Here is an 8,945-nt window from a genome sequence, read left to right as displayed (position 1 = left end):
GTGTGTGTCTATGTATCTGTCTCTGTGTCTGTCTGTGAGTATGTCTGCCTGTCTGTCTCCATGTCTGTCTCTGTGTGTCTGTCTTCCAATATATGCATGTCTGTCTTTTCTGTCCATCTGAGTTTCTCTCCCTGTCTGTGTCTAGATGTGAGTTTGTCTTTCTGTCACCTTGTCTGTCTACCTGTTTGTCTCTGTGTCTGTCTGTGTACGTTTGTCTATGTGTCTGTCTACCTATGAGTCTGTCTCCTTGTCTGTCTCTCTGTCTGTGTGTCTGTCTGTATACCTGTGAGTCTGCCTGTCTCCTTGTCTGAATGTGTGTCTCTGGGTCTGTCTTTCTCCTTGTCTGTCTCTCTGTCTCTGTGTCAGTTTGTCTCTGTGTTGGCCTTGCTGTCTGTCCATCCATCTGTCACATCAGACCTGGGATCCCATATAATGAGGTGACTGATGATGATGGTGATGGTGAGAATGATGGAGAATATTCCAAAGGAGAAATACCCTGGGCCAGGCTCAGTTCCTGAAGATTCCAGGACATCTGCTGTTTGGTGCTTAGGACTCGGCATCGGTTCTGGAAGCTTCTGGGGATGGGAAGGAGAGCAGATAAAATGAAATAAAATGAAATATAAATAAAATAATAATAAATCAGGATGAAATAAAGGAAAATGAAATAAAAATAAGGGGAAATGAAGTAAAATAGGATAAGTTAAAAAATTAAATGAGCAAATTAAGATTAAAAAACAAAAATAAGGAAAAGTAAAGAAAAATAGAACAAAAAGCAAAATAAAAAATGAAACAAAATAAGGTCATAAAATAAAATTAAACATGAGAATAAAATAAGAAAGTGAAATAAATTTATATTAAATATACCAAAATAAACAAAAATAAAGTAAAATAAAATTTAAAAAAATAAAGTGGAAAGCCAAGTAGGCCAAGAGATGAGAGTGAAAAAGATAAAGAAAAATGAAATAGAGAAAAGTAAACCAAGAAAGCGATAGAAAAATAAGAGGAAAATAAAATCAAAATTAAAATTAAAAATTACGGGGGGGTAAGGGGGAATAAAATAAGATTTTAAAAAAAGTAAAATGAAAATAGAAATACATTCCTAATAAAGGGAACTAAGGTTTAAAGAGAAGGAAGCTAGAGAGATAAAAATAAGTTAAATTAAACGTGGTTGCCAGACTTTTCGTGACACGATAATCTCAGAGCCTGGGAAATAAATAGAAATAGACGGGGAAAAAAGGAAATGAGGACTACATTCAGCTGAGTTCTGGCTGTTTTTTCTTCATGTTTTCCAAAGACTTCCAGAACTTTTCAACTCCTAGAAAATAAATAAAAAATAATGTCACAATATTAAAATCAATTACCAATAAATAAAAATATTATAAATGATAAACACTGTAGATGAATACTATAAATCATAAGTAAATGATAAATAAGTGTTATAATAAATAAGTTATAAATAAATAAGTAAAAATAAATATTATAAATGATAAATATTATAAACGGTAAATACTGTAAATGATAAATACTATAAATCATAAGTAAATGGTAATTGAGTATAATAAGTTATAAATAAATATGAATATAAATGAAATATGAATCAGTTTAAACTCTAATAAGCAATAAATGATAAATATTATAAATGATAAACATTTTAAATATTAACTACTATAAATTACATGTAAATAAATGACATAAAATAAATAACAAATATAAAGATTACTATAAATGGTAAACACTGTAAATGAGAAATACTATATATCATAAGTAACTGATAAATGTTATAATACATTGTTGCCCCTCGCCTTCCTGCCTTTGGCAGGAAGAGAAGGCCCTGCTCCTGGGGCAGCACGTGTGTAATGGAGGACACCCCAGAAACCCGATCCTTGGGGGGGCTGGGCCTTTGCCCACAAGGGATGTCCCCTGACATCACTCGATGGACAGCCCTCTGTGACCACGCCTCGGGGGTATATCTGGGGGGGCTCCTCATCTGAATAAACAGACCGTCCCACATACATCTCCGAGATCTCACATGCTCGTCTCTTCCTTGGGAGGTCTCCCAACCACACGCGCCCCATGCTAAACCCGGGACCCCACTCCCGCATCGATACCCTACCGGCCGGAGGGGGCATGAGAGAGTATGTATGGATCCCCCACGGAAGAGTTAGGTAAGACCAGGACCCCTCCCCACGTGTTGGGGAGGAATAGAGCTAAGCCCGGCAAATTAACAACCCCAACATTACATAAGTTATAAATGAATAAATACAAACGTAAACGCGATAGAAGTCAATAAAACAGTAATAAGCAAGGACACACCCCCAAGGAGCTCAGGGACAACAGGCAGGGCCTCTGCGGAGGGCAGGGATGCCAGGCCACACCCCCTGATGACAGGTCATGCCCCATGATCCCAGGCCATGCACCAAGGAGCATATGGCCTCCAGGCCATGCCCCTGAGCAGCCAAGGGACTCTAGGCCACACTGAGGAGGGGCGAGGGGACACCAGGTCACGCCCCTTAAAGAAAGGCCATGCCCTCAACAAGCCAGGGAAGCCAGGCCATGAACCCGGAGGAGCACAGAATGGCAGGCCATGGCACTGAAGGGCAGACCACGCCATGAATGACAGGCCACATCCCCAAAGAGCAGAGGGACGCCAGGCCATGGCCCCACTGACAGAATCATCACTTCTGCAAGGCCACGTCCCCAATGACACCACTTCCGCCACCCAGGCCATGACCCCAGCTAGATCACTCTCAAGTCCACAAATAGCTATAGGATTGGCCAGCTGTTTTGATCTGAACCAACACCTGATAAGAGACAAGGTCTCATATCACCCAGCATTCCAAGTAGCTGGTACTACATTTGTGAAGCACCATACCCAACCTGATTTTATGTTCTGGAAAGAAACCTTTACAAAAAAGAAAAAAAAAGAAAATGAAACAAAAAGTCTCCTTTGGCCCATGAAGCCTAAAATACACATTACTAGGCCCTTTACCAAAATGTTTTGAAGCTGGATTTAGGTCAGAAGTAGATGGCATATCATGCTTTATACAGTTTACCACATGAATCAGTTTAAAATAATAATAGTCCTAGGAAAGAAGCTACTTTATAAACAAGCCAAGATGGGAAAAAATTTAGATACCCTGTATTACATATTAAATTACTTCATGTGGCTGTCATTTAGCATGTTAAAACATGATTTATTAGAAATGACCTAAAATGATAGCCACTTAGAGCTTTATTGTTGCTCTTTGAAGGTAAACTTTTTTCCCTGAAACATTTTTCTGTTCAAAGTTTTCTTAAAAATGAAGAGGTAAGACAAAATCTAAACCATTAAATTACACAAGATCCACAATAAAAAAGACACAGTAAGATAACTGAGGCAATTTGAAGACAAAACCTTTAAAGTACAGCTTAATTTGATTCAGCATTTTCTGAATGCCTAAAAAGAAAATGAAACAAAAGCCTAACATCTCTCACAACAAAATATTCCAACATTCAAGATGCGATAGGCACATCAATCAAAGGCCAAGCTGTGATACACTGATCATAGGTCAAAGCACAATCATTGAAGTTAGTGATGTTTACAGTTACATTAAATTGCTTCTCTGAGGACTAATATTTTAGTATATGAAAAGTTACCTTTATGAAACTGTCAAACATCTTACTTACACTTTTAGTAATTGTTCATGAGGGGAAAAAGAAGTGTTGTGCCAAGTCGCAAGACCACCCCCAAGAAGACCACCGAGATTCAGACACTCCGAAATGCAAAAGCAAGGCAAGGATTTATTTAACGAGCTGCCAACTCGGGCCTCGTCCTACCCACCAACACAGCGGAGGTTAGGAGGGAGCCTCGAGCTGTGATTACACAGGGCTTATAAAGGCAAAGAACAAGGTTACAACAATCAGGTGTGCAAGCAAGATTAGGACACAGGTACAAATCCGATTGGCTCAGGGTTTGATTCTAAAATGGGTTTCACGTGTCTGGCACTTCAGAAGATGCCTATTAAAAAATTAAATGTCATTTCAAAACAGAGCATTCTTCTAGAGACTTCCGGGAAGACAGCAGAGGAGCTGTAGTGCACTAGCTCAGCTCCCTCCAGCATCGCAGATTTCTCACCCCATAGAAAGTTTTACTACTAGAAAGACAACCAGTTGTAACAGTACAGGGATTCTGGCCAGGAAGGAAAAATCGACTTTGCTCATCTGAAAACACAGATTCGAGCTCTGGGCGGTGTCCCACCGCCACGCCAGTGCCAGCGCCGGCACAGCGCCCTGCACAGCAACCCACACTCCACGCAGGTAAAGCACACAGCAGAGACCAGGCGGCGGCTGAGCACGCACGACCTGAAATTGCAGAGAAAGTGTGAGTACCCCACAAAAGATATTCTCACTCTCACCCACAGAGCAGCTTCTGCAAAGCAGTCCTTCCCCCACCACCAGAGCAAAGCGCCATCTTTGCCACTGGCATAGGGTCAGACCAGATTGGAACTAAAGCGGGCCTGGGAAAAGCATGGTCAAAGTAGCCATCTTTGAAAAGGGCAAGAGGGACCGAACAGTGAGAGCCAGCTCCGCCCAGGAGAACGCCCCCTGCCCAGGTGGGAGGCATGGCCAGGGCCATGGCTTAGCCAGAGGTGCCCCGCCCTGCCCGCCTGAACTTCTAAATTTAACGTGACAACAGCCAGCAGCTCCCATCAGCATGGAAACCCCAGACCAGACGGAGGAATGAATAGATCCTGAGACAGTTAAACGGTCCCGTCAGAGAGGAAGCCCAATTCCCAGCCCCAGTCGGAGCTGCTTTCAATAGCCACCTCCGCCAAGGAGGCCGGCCCACCCAGGAGGCAGAAGCCTCACACAGGCAAACAACTCTCAGCCGGGTAAAACAGGCCAGAGGTGCCCCGCCCTGCTCAGTCCACAGCCTATTCAACGCCAGGCGTTAAAGGCTGCGGCCCCACAGCAGAGGGAGGAGCAAGCTGAAATCTGCCAAACCCAGACAGGAATATAGACTGCAGACCATCACAAGGAAACCAGCGACTGGGGAAAGACCACCCAAACAAGGAAGACTCCATTTTTTTTTCTTTTTCTTTTCAACATTTTTTAAACTTTAAAAAAAAAATTTTTTTCTTCAATTCGGAAACGTCGTCGGTTATTTTTTTTTCCATGTTTTCTATTTCTACCTGTTTGTTTTATCAAGTTTTTTTTCCTTTTCTGATTGTTTGGGTTGTTCCTTTTCTGATTTTTTTCCTTTTTATATTATTTTATTTTTTAAATAATTTTTCTCTGTTGTGTGCATCTGTCTCCCACTATTTTTACTTTATTTCTCTCCTTGTGTTCTCTTTCTTTAAAACTTACTTTCCTATGAAGAACACCTCCACTCTTTTCTGCTATCTCTCCATTACCTATCATTGCAACCTTGTTCTCTCTACTGATTCTACTCTTCTCCACATTTCCACATCACTGAAAATAAACCAAAATCACCACGTCCCCTCCCCAATACATTTTAATCTATTCTCTTTACTACCTCCAACTTACCCTCCTGACTTACTGCCTGGACCTCCAGTCTCCAATGCTCCTGCTTATTGGATACAGGGTATCCCAGCTTAATCCGAGTGAATCAAAGGGGTTCATAGAGAAAGCCAGTCCTAAAAGAACTTAATATAAAAACAAGAATTGCCTATAGGGTTGTAACAGTAAATAAGTAACTACTGAATACAGGGCCCAGGATCAGTTGTTATATTGAAATTGTAGTCTTTAGGAACACCAAATCTAATTTTATAGACAGGTATGCAAGGTATCTGTACATAATTGTGAACTTGTAAGATTTACACAACAGTGCTTGGTAAGGGCTGCTTTGGGTCTTAAACGGTGCTCACAGATGCTGGTAGACTGGCATCCCCAATTCAAATGGGCAGAAGAAACACAAGAAAGATGGCAAACAATGAAGTCTTATCCCCCACTCAAAACAAGCAGGAAGCAGAGCAGTCAATCAACGACATAGAAGAGAACCCCCAAAAGGTCTACAAAGTGTACTGATAAACATGATAAATGAAAAGTTCGAATCTCTTCAGTCAATTATTCTAGAGCATGAGGAGGCAAAGAAAAATTAATGGAGATTTTCATGGCATCCACAAATAGAAGGATAAATGAACTTCAAGAGTCAAATGAAAAGATAGCAAACCAGCTTAAAGATTTGAGAGACAACTCTCAAAACCAAAGTAATGAAGTTAATGAAGTAAACAAGTCCATACAACACCTAAGAAATGACATGGAAATTATCAGGAAAGAACAGTCAGAAGCAAAAGAGATTCGAAATCAAGTAGCTAGCCTACAGTCCCGACTAACTGAAGCAGAGGATAGAATCTCAGGAGCTGAAGATTCCGTAGATTCTATGGAGAAAGATAAAAAATCAATACAAATCCAGTCCAATCAACAAAACAGATCGCTATAGGAGATTCAAGACACGATCAGGAAGCCCAATTTAAGGATAATAGGTATTGAGGAAAACTTGGAGAAAGAGGTTAATGGGATAGGCAACCTATTTAACAGAATATTAGCTGAGAACTTCCCAAATATCCAGAAGGAAAGGCCTATACAGATACAAGAAGCATTTAGAACCCCAAATCGACCAGACCAGAATAGGACATCCCACCGACACATTGTGATCAAAACAGGTTCAGTAGAGTGCAAGGAAAAAATACTCAAAGCTGTTAGGGAAAAGAAAAGAATCACATATAAAGGAAAAGCAATCAGAATTACCCCAGACTTCTCAGCAGAGACCATGAATGCAACGAGAGCCTGGAATGAAGTATACCAAACACTAAATAAAAATAACTACCAACCAAGAATTCTGTACCCAGCCAAACTCTCTTTCATAGCCGAAGGTCAAGTAAAAGTCTTCCACAGTAAGGAAAAACTGAAACAATATATCTCCACCAAACCAGCTTTACAGAAAGTCTTCAAAGATGTACCATACAGGGATAATAATCAATATCCCAATACAGACAGAGAAATGAACCCTAATTAGTAAACATCAGATCAAGAAATGGGAAGACACAGCTTTAAACAAGATAGTGATAATGAAAGGAACAAACGATCATCTCTCAATCCTAACTCTCAACAATAATGGACTTAATTCTCCAATCAAACGACATAGGCTCATAAGTTGGATCAAAAATCAAGATCCAACTTTCTGCTGCCTCCAAGAGACACATCTATCCAGCAAAAGTAAACATCTTCTAAAATTGAAAGGCTGGAAACATATCTATCAAGCAAATGGCCCCCATAAGCAGGCTGGAGTTGCAATCCTAGTATCAGACAAAATTGACTTCAAATTAAAAAAGGTAAGAAGAGACAAAGAAGGTTACTACATACTAGTAAAGGGATCTCTCCTACAGCCAGATATAACCATTCTAAATATCTACACACCAAATGCAGGAGCACCCAAGTTCATCAAACTAACACTACTGTCTCTAAAAACACTCATAGATGCAAACACATTGATAGTTGGGGACTCTAACACTCCACTATCACCTCTGGACAGATCAACGCGCCAAAAACTGAACAAAGAAACCACAGAACTAAACAATTGCATAGACCAACTAGACTTAATCGACATCTACAGAAATTCCAACCAGCAAGGACAGAATACACATTCTTTTTGACAGCACATGGAACATTCTCCAAAATAGATCACATCTTAGGGCACAAAGAAAATCTGTAAAAATTCAGAAGTATCAAAACCATTCCCTGCATTCTCTCACATCACAATGGAATAAAATTAGAGCTCAACTCAAACAGCCACCACAGAAATTGCTACAACTCATGGAGACTAAACAACACACTGCTGAACCATCAGAGGGTCATTGAAGAAATTAAAACGGAAATTCAAATGTTTATGGAATTAAACCAAGTTGAGGACACAAAGTACCAGCTCCTTTGGGACACAGCAAAGGTAGTACTCAGAGGAAAATTTATATCTCTGTGTGCATACATCAACAAACTGGAGAAACAGCCACTCTAAAACTTCAGTAAGCACCTTAATTTCCTTCAGAGAGAACAACAAGCCAAACCCCAAATCAATAGATGGAAGCAAATAATTAAAATCAAATCAGAATTAAATCAATTAGAGAGGAAAAAACCCATCAAAAGAATCAACAAAACAAAGAGTTGGTTCTTTGAAAAAAATCAACAAGGTAGACAGACCCTTGGCAAACCTGACCAAAAAACAAAGACAGCACACTCAAATAAACAAGATAAGAGATAAAACAGGTAACATCACCACAGAAATAACCGAAATTCGGGAAATAATAAGGGACTATTTTGCAAAACTTTATGATAACAAATTAGAGAACTTGGAAGAAATGGATTATTTCCTAGAAAAAAAATCATATCCCCAAACTGAATCATGAAGATTTAAACCTTCTAAACAGACCCATATCCAGTATTGAAATAGAAACGGCAATAAATGATTTCCCATCCAAGAAAAGCCCAGATCCAGACGGATTCACTGCAGAATTCTACAAGGCCTTCAAAACAGAACTCACACCAATATTTCTCAAACTCTTCAATGAAATTGAAAGAGAAGGTTCACTTCCATACTCATTCTATGAAGCCAGTGTAACCCTCATCCCAAAACCAGGCAGGGACTCATCACGGAAGGAGGACTATAGACCGATCTCCCTGATGAACATAGACGCAAAAATTCTCAACAAAATTCTGGCCAATCGACTTCAACAGATCATCAAAAAAATTATACACCACGATCAAACTGGATTCATCCCAGGGATGCAAAGTTGGTTTAATATATGCAAGTCAATTAATGCAATCCACCACATCAACCGGAGCAAGCTAAAGAACAACATGGTTTTATCTTTGGATGCGGAAAAAGCATTTGATAAAATCCAGCACCCATTTATGCTAAAAGCCCTCGAAAAACTGGGATTCCAGGGAAC

Source organism: Perognathus longimembris, chromosome 18, assembly GCF_023159225.1.
Source record: "Perognathus longimembris pacificus isolate PPM17 chromosome 18, ASM2315922v1, whole genome shotgun sequence".
In the NCBI taxonomy this organism is placed as follows: Eukaryota; Metazoa; Chordata; class Mammalia; order Rodentia; family Heteromyidae; genus Perognathus; species Perognathus longimembris.
This window is presented reverse-complemented; position numbering follows the sequence as displayed.